Below are 17,207 nucleotides of genomic sequence, written 5' to 3' on the forward strand. Positions count from 1 at the left end.
TTTGGCTATTGTGAGTAATGCTGCAATAAACATTGATGTACAAGTATTTGTTTGAGTCCCCGCTTTCAATTCTTTTCGGTGTAGATTTTTGCCTTATGTCTTTTTTCTTTTGCTCTTCTTTTCTGATGAAAAAAATAAGATTATTATATAAATTACTTCTAAAGACAGTTTTTGCTTTTGAAAAAAATTGAATTTTTTGAGCTTGATCCTTCAGCTTAAAGGTTGGAGTCAGATGTCTGATAATACAGTTGGAGTGAAGATGGAAAATTGGGGTCTAAAGCCAGTTCCTAGCAGAAAATTTGGAAGGGTCATGGTGACAGGTTCCCTAGGACTTTTTTTCAGGGTTGTTAGTGATGGAGAGGATAATTGTGTGGACTTATTTTATGTTTTTCCTAAGTATAAGGGTGACATTTTTTGATGTTCTGAATATGAGTAATGTACTGTACTTTAAGTGGATGGAAAGCTACATCTCATATTAAAATCTTGACAAATGATTAGGAGATGAACACACTTTCTACCAAAACAACATTCTCTTTTATAAAAAAAAAATATATATATATATATCCCTGGTGGGTGTTTTGAATCTCCTGAAAATAATAAGATGAAGAGAAAATTGAATACTGTAAGATACTAACGACATGTGTGGTGGAGTTTAACATTTGGTACTTTTGGGAGGCAAATTTAGTGTTTTGAAGCCTTCAGCTCTCATATGGCCATCTGATAGCTAGTGATATGCCATGTGGGGGCATCTCGTTAAGACTGTTGTAAGAGAAGGAACTGCTTTATCATTTCTAGATCTTTCCATTTGCGAAATGGGAGTTCTTCTTTTTTTTTCCTCTGTCCCCTAAGAATGGAAAGACAGATAATTAATCTGGCCTCTAACTATTAAGAAGGAGTCCTGCTGGCTCAGTGGTTAAACTGCTTGGCTGCTAACCAAAAGATCATTGGTTTAAACCCACTAACTGCTGCATTAGAGAAAGATGTGGCAGTCTGCTTCCATAAAGGTTTATAGCCTAGGTCGCTATGAATCAGAATTGACTCAACGGCAGTGGGTTTTAACTATTCAGCTTTAGTTCTGTGGATCTTCTGTTTTAGTTGTGTATCTGTTCTAGATGTGGTCTTATCCTGAGGCACTCATTCCAGACTCTGCATAGCTCTGGATTCACAAGTGACTATGTTTTTTTTTTTATGTCCAGGAAGAAAATACTTGATCCTTCTGATGCTATTATTAGCAACATATTACACAAAATATAATGATGAGAATTAATCCATCAAGCACATGCAGAAGTGCTTAATGTCGTTAGTCATTAAAGAAATGCAAATTAAAACCACACGATGAGATACCGCTGCACACCCACCAGAACGGATAAAATTAAAAAGACCTATCATATCAAGTATTGATGAGAATGGGGACAGTGGAACTCTCATACACCGCTGGCAGGAATGCAAAATGCTAAAGACACTTTGGAAAAAAAGTTAGGCAATTTCTTATAAAGTCAAATATACACTTAGCCATGTGACCCAGCAATTCCACTCTTAAGAATTTGCCCACGAGAAAGGAAAGCATACGTCCATACAAAGATTTGCTTACATATTTATTACAGTTTTTTCAGGCTCCTCAACCCAAGTGCCCGGCAACTGTGGTATATCCATACAATGGAATACTATTCAGAAATAAAAATGAATGAACTACTGATACACACAACATGAATGAATCTCACATTTATTATGGTAAATGAAAGAAGCCATACGCAAAAGTATACTGTATGATACAATTTGTATGGAGTAGGGAGATGGGAATGACTGCAAAGGAGCAGGAAAAAAACTTTATGGGGAGATGAAAATGTTCTATATCTTGACTGTGGTGGGGGTTACATGATGGTAAATATTTGTTAAAACTCATCCAATTGTACTCTTAGGATCGTTAGATTTTATTGTTTGTAAATTATGTTGTTGTTGTTGTTGTTAGGTTGTTAGGTGCTGTTAAGTCGGTTCCGACTCATAGCGACTCTATGCACAACAGAATGAAACACTGCCCGGTCCCGAGCCATCCTTACAATCGTTGTTGTGCTTGAGCTCATTGTTGCAGCCACTGTGTCAATCCACCTCATTCAGGGTCTTCCTCTTTTCTGCTGACCCTGTACTCTGCCAAGCATGAAGTCCTTCTCCAGGGACTGATCCCTCCGACAACATGTCCAAAGTATGTAAGACGCAGTCGCACCATCCTTGCTTCTAAGGAGCATTCTGGCCGCACTTCTTCTAAGACAGATTTGATTGTTCTTTTGGCAGTCTGTGGTATATTCAATATTCTTTGCCAACACCACAATTCAAAGGCATCAATTCTTCTTTGATCTTCCTTATTCATTGTCCAGCTTTCACATGGATATGATGCAATTGAAAATACCATGGCTTGTAAATTATACCTCAGTAAAACTGATTTAACAAAAATAATGAATTAATATGTCTTCGTAGAGAAGCTAAATGTGCTACCTTTGTTAGGTGTGGTGGAGGAAGGCTGGGTCCTTGTTGGTAAAGGAGTTGTGATCTTGTTGAGAGAAAAAGACGTCTCCACTAGAGAATGAGACTATATTTTAGAACATGATGACTTCACGCATTCATAAATTCATTTACTGGCTCCCTACTTTCCTAGCTTCTGAACAGTAAATAATGCCTTCGCAGTAAGGAGTAATGCATTACAGAGGTACTTTTCAAGAGGCTCCAACTCCTGTAAGTAATCTTACCCTGCATTCAATCTTAGGGCCCAGTCGTTGCTTCTGTGTGTAGCAGGTAGAATCCACTACTATGAGCAGTTCCTCTGTATTCCAGGGCAGCTGTTTCTGCTTCTTAGCTGTTAGTACTACTTTTGTTATAATGAAGAATACATAGTAGTCATAGTTTTCCCGAGATTCAGATTCCTTCATAGCTGTTGGTAGGTGCCATCGAGTCAGTTCTGACTCATAGTGACCCTGTGTACAACAGAACTAAGCAGTGCCCGATCCTGCACCACTCTCACGATCGCAGTTATTCTTGAGCCCACGGTTGCAGCCTCTGTCAATCCATCTTGTTGAGGGCCTTCCTCTTTTTCGCTGACCTTCCACTTTACCAAGCGTAATGTCCTTCTCCAGGGACCAGTTCCTACTGATAACCTGTCCAAAGTATGTGAGATGAAGTCTTGCCATCCTTGCTTCTAATGAGCATTTTGGCTATACTTCTTCCACAACAGATTTGCTCATTCTTCTGGCAGTCCATGGCATATTCATTATCCTTTGCGAACACCATAATTCAAAGACATCAGTTCTTTGGTCTTCCTTATTCATTGTCCAGCTTTCTCATGCATATGAGGCAACTGAAAATACCATGGCTTGGGTCAGGCACATCTTAGTCTTTAAGGTGACATCTTTGTTTTTCCATACTTTAAAGAGGTCTTTTGCAGCAGATTTGCCCAATGCGATTTGATATCTTGACTACTGCTTCATGGGTGTTGACTGTGGATCCAAGTAAAAGGAAATCCGTGACAACTTCAGTCTTTTCTCTGCTCATCATGATGTTGCTTATTGGTACAGGTGTGAGGGTTTTTCTTTTCTTTATGTTGAGGTGTAATCCATACTGAAGGCTGTAGTCTTTGATCTTCATCAGTAAGTGCTTCAAGTCCTCTTCACTTTTAGCAAGGTTGTGCCATCTGCACAACACAAATTGTTAATGAGTTGTCAGTCAAGCCTGATGCCCGTTCATTGTATAGTCCAGCTTCTTGGATTGTTTGCTCAGCATACAGATTGAATAAGTATGGTGAAAGGATATAACCTTGACACATAACTTTTCTGACTTTAAATCACTCAGTATCCCCTTGTTCTGTTTGAATGACTGCCTCTTGATCTATGTACAGGTTCCTCCTGAGCATAATTACGTGTTCTGGAATTCCCATTCTTCACAATATTATCCATAACATTTGGTATGATCCATACAGCTGAATGCCTTTGCATAATCAGTAAAACACAGGTAAACATCTTTCTGTTATTCTTTGCTTTCAGCCAGGATCCATCTGACATCAGCAATGATATCCTTAGTTCCACGTCCTCTTCTGAATCCAGCTTAAATTTCTGGCAGTTCCCTGTTGATGTATTGCTGCAGCTGCTTTTGTATGATCTTCAGCAAAATTTTGCTTGTGTGTGATATTTATAATGTTGTTTGATAATTTTCATATTCTGTTGGATCACTTTTCTTTGAAATAGGCGTAAATATGGATCTCTTCCAGGTTGGTTGGCCAGGTGGCTGTCTTCCAAATTTTTGGCATAGATGAGTGAGCACTTCCAGCACTGCATCTGTTTGTTGAAACATCTCAATTGGTATTCCGTCAGTTTCTGGAGCCTTGTTTTTCACCAGTGCCTTCAGTGCAGCTTGGACCTCTTCCTTCAATACCATCTGTTCCTGGTCATATGCTACCCCCTGAAATGTTTGAACATCGACCAATTTTTTGGTATAGTGACTCTGTGTATTCCTTCCATCTTCTTTTGTTGCTTCCTGCATCATTTAATACTTTTCCTGTAGAATCCTTCAGTATTGCGACTTGTGGCTTGAATTTTTCTTCAGTTCTTTCAGCTTGAGAAAAATTCCTTTTATTTATTTGACCTGTCAGTACTGCTTTTGCAGTAATGAAGAATGCATTTTAACGGTAGTTTTCCTGAGATAAAAAAATCCCTTGGCTTTATTTATTTGGGTGAAAATACTGCTTTTGCAGTAAGGAAGAGTACATTGTACCAAGTTTTGAGAAGTTTCATGAAAAATAGAAGATGTTAAGAAGAAGAAGAGTAGAATAAAATATTTGTGCAGTGATTGCTAGGTGCCTTCACGTTTTATAAATTTTCAATAAATAACTTAAAAAAAGATTTAATCATTGACTCATATCAACAGGATTTATGATATCCAGGGACCCCTGGGACATCTGGGATCCCAGATAAGGGGTATCAAAATCCATAAATCACAACAAAAATTCTGAATTGGTCCTTTAATCGGCATGCCTTCCATTAATGAAAACATAAAATTCAAAGGAGAAAATAATTGAGTCTTGAAAGGGTTATTTTTCTCTTCTGACCTTGAAGACTGTGGTCCCTCACTGTAGGAGAGCCATTCTGAGTAATGAGACAATGATGCGGAGGTAATTTCACTCTGTGTATATTCTTAGAACTTCATGGAAGGTTTTCAGTATGATTATATAATCTCCATGCAAATGCCATCTGCCATGTTTGGCACTTACAATAAAATATTTGAAATATTTTATTCACTTTGCTTGAGAAACAGATTTTTGAGAAGTCAGATCTCTTCTTTCCTGAGAGCACAACTCTGCAGAGAGTATGTTTGAATTCTTCCATACATGACCACAATTTCTATTTTCATCCATGGCTTTGGCTATAAACTTGGTTTAAAATTTTACTTTAAGTTGTTGTTTGCCATTTTCGAGCCATAAATTTAAAAATCAACTTTAGGGCTCGACTGCTTTTTATTTTCTATTTAGTCTGAATTTTTACTGTTCTTTTCAAAGGCAGTTTGTACTTTTAGAGTGATATAATGAAGATTGTCACTTTGATGACTAAGATGCGCCTGACCCAAGCCCTGGCCTTTTCAATTGCCTCATATGCATTCAAAAGCTGGACAATGAAAAAAGAAGACAGGAAAAAAAATTGATACATTCAAACTGTGGTGTTGGTGAAGAATAGTGAATATATCATGGACTGCCAGAAGAATAAACAAATCGGTCTTAGAAGAAATGCAACCAGAATACTTCTTAGAAGCAAGAATGATGAGACTTCTACTTTCATACTCTGGACACATCATCAGGAAAGACCAATCTGTAGAAAAGGACATTACGGTTGGTAAAGTAAAAGGCCAGAGAAAATGAGGGAAACCCTCAATGACATGGATTGACCCAATAGTCACAGCAATGGAGTCAAATGTACCAATGATCTTGAAGATGGTGCCTGGCCAGGCTATGTTTTGCTCTGTTTCACTTAGGTCTGCCATGAGTTGTAGCCCACATTAAGCCAACTAACAACAACACAACTTCAAGATTTGGCTGATTAAAATCTCAAAACAAAAACAAACCAAAACACCAAAACCTATCATTCTGTGGGTAGAGAGGAGACTGGTTTTTTCCTAAACAGTTGTACCCTGATTCGTAAGCAGTCAATTTAAAAACAACTTAAACATATGTATCACTGATCCAGTCATTCAAACAGCTGCTGCCTGTTTTTATCCCTCTATTACTTTCTTCCTCCCATTCCTGGATCATGCTGATGGGAAGAAACAACAACAATAAGAAGAACAAACATTGAATATTCTAGAGAGCCTGTGGGTTCAGAACTAGAGGATTCTGACACCGCTGTCTCCCTCTTATAAGGACCTGGGTGATTACATGGGGCCCACCCAGATAATAATAATGGCGCAGTTGTTAAGAGCTATGGCTGCTAACCAAAAGGTTGGCGGTTCGAATCCACCATGCGCTCCTTGGAAATCCTGTGGGGTAGTTCTGCCCTGTCCTATAGGGTTGCTATGAGTTGGAATCGACTTGATGGGAATGGATTTTTCAGCGGGTTTAACCAGATAATACAGGATAATATCCTTATCTCAAGACTCTTAACTTTCCCCCAGAAAGTTTCCTCAGCCCCTTCTCAAACCTTGTCCTATCCCAAGGTTTGATTCTTTTTCTCTATAGATACATTTAGTCTCTTCTAGAACTTCACTTAACATAATGTTAGTAAGATTCATCCATGTTGTTTCATGTATCAGTAGTTCTTTCCTTTTACAATTGAGTAGTATTCCATCGTATGATGGTTCTAATTTTTTAACATTATGAAGAAGGCTGCTATGAACAATTTTTATGGAATTCTTTTTGGAGCATATACGTTTATGCTTTTATTTGTTTTGGGTAAAGACCTAGAAGTAGATGCCTCTTTGCAGTCTTCTTTATTTATTTATTTATTTTACAGTCTGTATCCTTAACTTTTCAAAGTCTGCTTATGATTAAAATTGTACTATTTTTCAAAATGTGTAAGAACCTTGCAAAATTTTAGGTCCATTTATCCTTACCTTTGTCTTTTATGCTATAGTTGTCATATATATTGAATCTATATATATGCAAATACATATACGTTATAAACCTCACAATAGAACATTATAATTTTTGCTTAAATGGTTATATATATTTTAAAGATATTAAGAAGAAAATATAATTTTTTAACATCTATTTACCATTTCTGGAACTACTCATTTATTCCTGAAGGTTCAAGTTTCAATTTGGTTTTATTTTCTTTTAGTCTGATGAATTTCCTTTAGCATTTCTTGTAGTAAAGTTTTGATGGAAGCAGATTCTCTTAGTTTTCATTTACCTGAAAATGTCTTTATTTTGACTTCTTGCTTTCAGGATATTTTTTGTTATATTGAATTCTGGCTAAACAGATTGTTTTTTTCTTTCTGCACCTTAAAGGTATTTCACTGTCTTTTGGCCTCTATTTGGTTTCAGCAGTTTGACTATAATGTGTCTAGGTGTGATTTTCTTTCTATTTATCCTGCTTGGGTTTGCTGGCCCTCTTGGATCCACAAATTTATATCTTTCATCAAGTTTGGAACATTTTTGGCCATTGTATTTTCAAATATTGTTCTACTCCATTTTCTCTCTCCTTGTCTTCTAGAGGAAACCCTGGTGGTGTAGTGGTTAAGAGCTACAGGTGCTAACCAAAAGTTCGGCAGTTTGAATCCACCAGCCACTCCTTGGAAATCCTATGAGGGAAGTTCTATCCTGTCCAATAGGGTTGCTATGAGTTGGAATTGACTCAATGGCAATGGGTTTGTTTATTGTTGTCTTCTCTAGAACTCCAATTATATGCATGTTAAACCATTTGATATTGATCCTCTTTCCTCAATCTTATTTTTTTCTCTGTTCTTCAGACTGAATTATTTCTATTATTTCTATTAATCTGTCTTTCAGTTCACTGGTTTTTCATCCTCTCATCTCCAATCTGTTGTTAAATTCATCTGGTGAGTTTTTAATTTCAGATGTATTTTTCCTTTCTGGAATTTCCATTTGCTTCTTTTAAAAAATAGTTTCTAGTTCTCTACTGAAATTATCTGTTTGTTCATTCATTAGGAGTCATTTTTTCTTTTTATCTTTGAGCATGGTTACAGAAACTGCTTTAAAATTCTTATCTGCTAATTATAACATCTTGGGGTCATTCATTATTGATGGCTTTTTATTTTGAGTACACACCACATTTTTCTTTATCATCATATGATCAGTAATTTTGGATTGTGTCCTGGACATCATAAGTAATATGTTGTAGAGGCTCTGAATTCTGTTATGTTCCTCTGAAGAGTATTGATGTTTTGTTTTAGCAGCATTAACTAGCTTCAAACTCCAAACTGTCTCCTCCCTGAGGTAGGCGGAGCTGAAGTATCTGCTCAGCTCTTTTAGCCTAGCTGGGTTCCTTAGACTCTGCACTGTACATGTGTAATTAAAAAATGAGCTAGAGATTTGGGCAGAGTTCATATGAAAAACTTCGGGCTCTACCCTTTTGGCTCTTTCCTTTCTAGAATTTCCCCTTTCACTTTATAGCTGCTTTGGTCACCTCAGACTCTGTCCTCTGGTTCTTCAAGTCACTAGTCTGCTGATTTTCTATCTTAGTTTTAGCTCCCTGGCCTAGCACTGGTTGGGTGCTTAGGCAAAAAGCTTAAAGTACTCAATGCTTTTCTCTTCTAAGTGAGACTCCCCTCACCCTCCTCCAGTTTCTCACTGCTTTGGTTGCTTTCTAGGGCATTATAGTTGATTTACAGTTTTTTTCAAGAGTTTATAATTGTTATCTGTAGGAAGGTTAGTCTGATGGAAGCTCCTTTTCTATTCCCAATAGAGCTCTGACTTAAGTAGATAAAAGTGAGTTTTTAGCACTTGGTGGGGAGGGTGTAACCCTAAATGTTAATTTGGGGAAGTATTGAGAAAGCAGTTCAGAAAGCAAGGTGGAAGAATGCCAAATATAATTTATTAGTTCAGAATTTTGTTCCAGGCCAATATATCTCTTTCCACTCCACACTAGCTAGATGTTGCTCTGAAGTATTTACATGTGATTAGTATTTAAATCAGTTGGCTTTAAGTAAAGCAGATTACTCTCCATAATGCAGGTGAGCTTTAGCCAAACCGTTGAAGGCATTCAGAGTAAAACTAGAAGTTTCCAGAGGGAGGATTTTGCCTCCTGACTCTAGATGAGCATCCTGCCAGAATTCTCGTTCTCTCCTGCCACCGGAACTACCTGATTCTGGGACACAAGACTGCAAGAATATCCAGCCTGTCATCTGACCTATGGGTTTCAGACATTTGACCGCTGGAATATCTAGCCTATCACCTGACCTACAGATTTTGGACTTGCTAACCACCACAAACAAGTGAGCCAATTCCTCAAAATAAATCTCTCTATATATTCTACTGGTTCTGCTTCTCTACAGAACTCTTACATCTGCTTTCTGTTTTTCATACCCCAATATCACATTTCTCCTCCTTCATCCTAGGACTCCTACCTTCAGGTACGTTATGGGTTAAATAAACATTTATAGGCTGTCCAGGGAACTGAAGCACCATTTGTAAAATTTTGAGTTCTAAACATTTAGAAGTCAACCTCTGAATGAAGACTGCCAGTGCTTTTAAATTTAACTTTACTTAAATGTAACTTCTCTTAAGGTCTAGCACTGTCTACAGCCATACCACCCTGAGCGCATCTGATCTCCTTTGATCTCAGAAGCTAAGCAGGGTGGGGCCTGGTTAGTACTTGGATGGAGCTCTGGTGGCATAGTGGTTAAGAGCTCAGCTGCAAACCAAAAGGTCAGCAGCTCAAATCCACCAGCAGCTCCTTGGAAATCCTATGAGGCAGTTCTACTCTGCTCTATAGGATCTCTATGAAAAAAAAAAAAAAATCCGAATCAATTTGACAGCAATGGATTTTTAATGCCTAACCCAGTGGTAGGGGTTTATTCTGTATTCCATTCCCTTCTTTTACTTAGTAACTCCTGAGAGGGCCCAAGGCTATAACAGCTGCAGTTGGTTGCTAACTTGTAGAATAAATTACTTTTCAGTTCTCTTTTTAAAAGAACATTCTGTTCTAAAGTTTTTTTTTTTTTCCCCTGTGCCAATGGTTCTACCAGCTAGACCATTTTCAGCTCAATTAGGTTTTCCCTGTGTAAGTAACAGTGGAGTACAGAACAATCAATTGAGTTTGGGATCGTTCATGCTGTCATTTTAGCCAACCAAATCACCCCAGCCTCTCAGCAGACAATCAGCCAATCTGCTACAATGACAGAAAATTGATTACAGAAAGGCCATTTAGGTATGATGGAGAGAAGTAGTCTTAAATTCTATTAGATTCAAACGTTCTTCTGAGAGGAAGAAATGACTCAAATTTTGTAACTGGGAAATTGGGAGAAGAAAGAAACTTACATTTTCTTTTTCATTATCATCATTATTATTATTTTAGAGGGCAGACTTTGGAAGCTTATTTCTTCTGTCCAAAACACTTATTTTTTTAAACCTTCTCTAATTTATACACACATTCTTTGGACTATGCATTGGAAACAGATTCAGTATACTGTAAGAAAACCAGCCTCACAAAACACCTAACTCACATAACAGCTACATTAAGAGGTTAGTGTTCACAGTACTAAAGGGATATTTGTTTTATAAAAAGGTTCTCTGAAGTATTCCCTAAAAAATACCAAATTCCCATAGTGCCTTTAAAATGAGAATCACATTACAAAAATCCTATTTAACAGAGCATTTTGGGAACATATAAGATGTGATTGCAAAAGATTATGGCTGATTTTAAGAAAAACTCCAGAACTTGTAAATTCAACGGAGTGGTGTTCCCTTCAAAGTCATCACTGTGTAGGTCTTTACACTTACCTCATCTAAAATGGAGATGACTGCATCTTCCTCACAGGGTGGCTGGGAGGAGTAAATGAGATAACTAAGAAAAGTGCATGGTCTAATAAATGCCCAAGAGACAGTGCTTTTTGTCTACAATTCCAAAAAGGCCCCAATTACTCAAATCATTTGTCATTACAACTCTGATGTGATGGTTTAATCTTCAATGTGTGGGGTAAATTTGGAGTCAACCTTGGAGAGTGAGGTGGCTGATGGAGTGTGTTTGTGTTGCAAGGGTGATGTTGGGGTTTGTTTACTTATTTTTATGAGTCTTTTAAGCTAATAATCTCACAAGATTAATACACATAACATATATATGTACACACTGTGGGATTAACTTACCTAAAGAATTTCATCTTTGTCTTCAGTTCCTGAGAGATAACCTCTAAAACCTTGGAATTTCCTTAGTGATTAAAGTGTCTTTAATGAGGCCTCCGGACCACATGTGAGGGTTTATGCTAAAGACTCACTAGGTAGGGGCTGGCCAGAAGACTCACCACGTGATATCAGTGGACCTCAGGGGAGCATGATTCAATCAATCATAACTATGTAATAAAGCCCCAATGAAGGCTGTGGACATGGAAGCTTCATGTGCTTCCTGGTTGGTGAAAGATATTGATGCATGTGAGAGGGTAGCATATCACTTTCTGGGACACGGATGCTTCACATTGGGAATGCTTCTAGACTTCACCTGTCTCTTCACTTGTATCCTTTATAATAAAGCTATAATTCTAAGTATAATGCTTTCTGTGAGTTCTAGAGAATTATCAGACCCGAGGTAGTGGGAGCCAGCAGGTCAGAAGTAAGGTGGCTAGGACCCTTGAGCTTATGACTGGTATCCCAAAGGGATAGAGGATACCCCCAAATTTGTAGCCATCAGGTCAGAAGTGAGAGGAGCCTTGGGATTTCCAAGCTTGTAGTTGGCACCTGAAGTGTTAGGCAGACTTGGCAGTCTGGAGGACTGTGTCCTTTAACTTGTGATATCTGACCTAGTGCTGGGTGCTTAGAGTCAGAGGAAGAAGTGCTACATGTTCAGCTTGTGTCAGAAGTGGCAGAGAAGTGAAAATGGATTTGAATTTTCCCAGGCACACATACACGTATGTATATATACACCCATACGTGTATAAAAAAAAAAAAAAAATTTTTTTTTTTTTACGTGTATATTTATCCTATATGATATGTGTGTATGTGGGTATATAGGCATATAATAATAATATACGTATAGCTTATGTATTTAATTTGGAAGTGTGGTGGGATAAAGGTGAAACAAGTACAGCATGTCGGTAACAGGAACTAAACTCCATTGCCTACAAATGGTGGTTCTAAATCTTTGCTGTATCACCCAAGGAACTTTAAAAAATCCTAAGGTTCAGCCACAGCCCATGCCAATCAAGTCAGAACCTCTAGGAAGCGACATCAGTAGTTTTTAAAGTCCCCCGGGAGATACCAACGTGCAGCCAAGCCTGAGAGCCAGAACTCTGGGCAGGCCGTCCCCAGTTGCGGAAGCATATCACCTGGGGAGCTTGCTGCTTTCTGGCCTCCACCCTTCAGAAATTTGATTCAGTTATCTGGGGTTGAGCCTGGGCATGAGATATTTTTTGAAAGCTCATTGTTGATTCCAATATGTAGCCAGGTTTGGGAACCAGTGGTCTCGGGAACCTGGCTGATGAGGTAGATAAGTTGGCGTAGGTGGTGGCCACACAAAACTAGAGAGTTCCTCTGTCTGAAGGGGGCATCTGCAGTGCAGATCCCTGTAGGAATGTGGGCCCAATGCTGCCAGATCTGCTTTTTTCCAAAAGACACTGGAAGTCTGAATATTTATGTGGAACCTCTTAACTCTTAAATGTTTGTATTTAAATTAAATTCTAATTTAAAACAAAAAATAACACAGCAAGTCTACTAGACTGCTGCTTTGTGATCTCAGGACTGTGGCGTAAAGCAATTCCCTTTCTTGAATGGTTTATAAGGCCACAAGTCCCTTCTCTCTGGGCCTCAGTTTCCTCACCTGCGGAATGAGCAGATTGGGTTGAATCATGGCTAGGGTTCTGTTTTGTTGGAACGGTCCTAATTTCTGAGTCAGTATGACCCAGATTTGATTATGGATTTATTCTTGCTTGTGGAGCTTGAGGTTCAAGACCAGCCTTCGGTGTCTTGGAGCTCCAGTCACAAAACCCCGCATGGTGTTGCCTGTCTAGGTAAGCTAGAGAGAATCAGGCCAGACACACTGCTTGGTCTAATCTGACACAAAAGCCCAAACTAAACCTGCTGCCATCCAGTCGCTTCTGACTCATAGCCACCCCATAGAGTTTCTGAGGCTGTAAATCTCTACAGAAGGAGACTGCCACCACGGAGCCACTGGTGGTTTCAAACTGCCGACCTTTCAGTTGGCAGTCGATTGCTTTAGCCACTGCGCCACCAGGGCTCCTTAATCTGACACAAATTAAGTCTAAATCAGCCACGATAAAGCCTTAGCCACAGGGCAGTTGGCATGACTTTTTAGAGAAACAATAATTTTCCAGTCCCAACAAATTTCAACCACATTTGAACAGAAAAGATCACATATCCAAAGCTGTAGGTAAGACTCCTGTGGTAGTAATATGATTCCTTGTATGTTTGTGACAGTCTGTTAGCAGGAGCTCCTTGTTGGCTTTAGAGGAAGACATAGGCCCAGACTTTTGAAAGTGTGTTTACATATTTTTATGAGCCCCATAAGTTACCAGTCTCCCGGGACTAAAGTGCGTAGCAGACAAGTCTTCCCACAATCCTTTGGGTCATCTCAACTCAGAGTTAGAGTTTGCCTCTTGGTGCTTTTGTACTTAAAGGGCTTCAGTTTGTACCTTAATACTATTTAAACAGGCACACAACTTTTCAACTTCCTGTTTTCTTCTCCTTTCCTTCTTTTAACACAATTCTGATTTTTTTTTTCCATAAAATTCTCACCAAAAGGAAACAGATTTTCATACCTTCAGAAAATGCATCAACAAGCTCTTTAGTCATATTGGGATTTCATGCCATTCAGGGCTTGTGACTGCAAATGCTTCTGGTTTCTGTTGACTAGGAAGAAGATGACCCTGGAACGGAGAAAACATGGACTGCGGGGCGAGGTAGGTCTAGGTCCACTGACCAGCTCTGTCATTTTCTCGCTTTGTGACTTTGGACAATTGAGGCCTTTGGGTTGTTACAAAGATTAAATTCACAATGGATGCATAGCATCTGGGGGGTGGCTTGGCACATAACCAAAACCAAAACCAAACCCATTGCCTCCGAGTCAATTCTAACTCATGGCAACCCTATGTGTTACAGAGTAGAAGTGCTCCATAGAATTTTGTTGGCCGTGGTAAGTGCAGTGGTTAAGCACTCGGCTGCTATCTGAAAGGTTGGTGGTTCGAACCCACCAGCCGCTCTTCGGAAGAAAGATTTGGCAACCTGTTTTCGTAAAGACTACCATACTTTTAAGTAAATAGTGCACACCTGCTACTGTTTGTTTGCAAACCGCGCCCTTCCCCCACGAGGTATTTTTGTGAGCCCACTATGTTAAATTTTTTTTATAGCAACATGTAGAAAAAATTGGTATAGTGGTGCTTATGAAAATACCTCGTGGGGCGGGGAAGGGTGCAGTTGGCAAACAAACATAGAAGCTGGGTGTTATTTGCATAAAAATACGGTAGAGCCTTGGAAACCCTGTGGGAGCAGTTCTACTCTGTCCTGTAGGGTCACTATGAGTTGGAATTGACTCAAAGGCAACAGGTTTGGTTTTTGGTAACCTTTAGGGGGGTAGATTACCAGTTCTTTCTTCCGTGGTGCCATTGGGTGGATTTGAACCACCAGCCTTTCTTTAGGTTAGTAGTGGAACATTAACTGTTTGCACTAACTGGGGTAAATAGGAGCCATTATTAATATTTCACCCCTTTCTATGCATTGAGAAGGAATTATAGGAGGCTGGGTGCTGGGCGACTTGTGTTGATTCTGTCACTAATTAGAGATGTGATCTTGGGCAAGTGGCAATCTCCCCAGGCATCAAGTTCTACATTTATTTAATCAACGCATATCCGTTGTCTACCAGTAGGCGGGTCCTGTGGTAGGAGCTAAGGATAGAAAGACAACTGAACACGCCTAACTCTTAGGAGCTCACCAGCTAGTTGAAGAAGACAGATACTCCAAGATGCGGATACATGGTAGAAAGCCTGCTGAACCTTAGGTGGGAGCTTTAGGGGCCAGCAGCACAGAGTGTATTAACGTTTACACTGAGTTGTAGCAGTTTTACGTAAGGCAGTTATGAGGGCTCTGATGTGCTTTAGAGGTTTTCCTTACCATTTTCTAATTGGCATCACCTTCTGAGTGTAGGGAATACTTTACTAACCGCTGTAGTAAGGCAGACTCCCCCTTGGCATCAAGGCAGAAAATGAGATTTTGTACACACTGTTGTGTATAATGTTCTTGTGGGCTGGCTCTGATAAGGAAACCATAGTACGTCTCCAATGCTTTGTATTTGCTTTGCAGCAACTTTGCCTCCAAGGGCAACCAGTGAGGCGGGAGGAGCACGGTGTTTTATTTCTATTCCTAGTTGAAAGAAAATAGTTCTTTTTAATCCTTGTATTGCAATTGTGAACACCATGTTTGGGGAAGAGTTTCAAGGCAAGAATAGCCTTGAGGTCTAGTTCTCTTCCTTCTTAATTTGGAAGGAAGGAAATTCTCTCACCTGAATTCCCCTATAACCTACAGGCATTAACATTCTAAGAGCTAAGAGCCTGCACAAAAGAAAACAGATCATTTTTAAAAGGGTCTCCTTTCTCTCACTCCATTTACCTCTGTACCATTCAACGGAATGTGAAAAGATGGGAACCTTTTATTTTTTTTAAATATCTTTTTCAAAATAACATCAAAAACACCAGTCTTTGCCATTTCTCCTTGCCTGGGGAATTGGCACTTGTCTTCAATGCTAAAAGAATGTTCTCTTCGTGTTGCTTTGCATTGCAAATGAGCTTCATTCTTGGAAGACCTAACAGAGTGGGGGTGGAGCCTTCACCCTTGGGTTTCCTGCTACCAAAAGGGATATGGTAATAGACTGAGCCTAGGGTGACTGCTTGATAGGATGCCTGGGGCCAGAAAATGGTGGCTCTAGCTTTTCCCTGTCATCGATCCTCTGAGTCCCTGGGTGTTGCAAGTGGTGAAGGTGCTTGGTTACTAATCAAGTGACTCAAAAAAAAAGGCCTGGTGATCTACTTCTGAAAATCAGCCATTGAAAACCCTACGGGATGCAGTTCTGCTCTGAGACACGTGGGGTCACTGTGAGTTGACTCAGTGGCAACTGGTGTTTTGTTTTTGGTTTGGTTAGTCCTCAGAACCCTCAAGACCATTGTGCTCACCACACGTGCAGGAGGCAAGGATCCAGGGTCAGCACAGGGTCAGGGACCCCTCTAGGCCTAGACACTGAAACTAAAAGGCAGGCAAGATCCCACCAGAGAGAGAGGCAACACACTTCATTTGAAATAATCTATAGTGATTCAGAGACCAAAGAAATAAACTTCTTTCTTCCATCATTTTACAGTTATTTAGTTTCCCAATACTAATACTCCTTCACGAAGCCTTTTCTGAATTCCCCCTGCTGTTCCTCCCCACACTTGGTCTTGAGATCCTTTTCCACCCAAGCCCTAAAGCACTTGCACTTCCTTTGAGGGACTGACCTCCATTTTAGGAGGAGTGGCCCAGTCCTAACGTCTTCGTGGTGAGCTGGTCTCTGCTGGGCCAGGCAGAGGTCTGCCCTGGGGCTGAGTGAGTGAACCTCCAGTCTTAGGCAACCTCCGTTTTTCAGTCTCCGGACATGTCTCAGAGTCCCTGGGTGGCCCGAATGGTTAATGTGCTGGGCTTGTAACCAGAAGGTTAGAGGTTTAAGTCTTCCCAGAGGCACCTCAGAAGAAAGGTCTGGCAATCTACTTCCAAAAAGCCAGCCACTAGAAACCCTATGGAGTGCAGCTCTACTCTGGCACGTATGGGGTTACCGTGAGTCAGTCGACTTTACACCAACTGTTCTGTTTTGTTTGGTACATGTCTTCAGGTCCTGTTTTCACATTGCTTTCTTTAATGTTTTTTTTTTCTCAGAGTCCTAGCAACTGTCATGTCTACATATTAACTTAAAAAATGTTGAAAAGGCATCACTTCTGGAGACTGCTCCAGTTCCCCTGCTCCCTCCCAGCCCTGCCTTATGTTATAGTCATTAGTTGCCTGTCCAATTCCCTACCCACCTGGTTTAGCTGCC

The sequence above is a fragment of the Elephas maximus genome, chromosome 6 (genome assembly GCF_024166365.1).
Source record: "Elephas maximus indicus isolate mEleMax1 chromosome 6, mEleMax1 primary haplotype, whole genome shotgun sequence".
In the NCBI taxonomy this organism is placed as follows: domain Eukaryota; kingdom Metazoa; phylum Chordata; class Mammalia; order Proboscidea; family Elephantidae; genus Elephas; species Elephas maximus.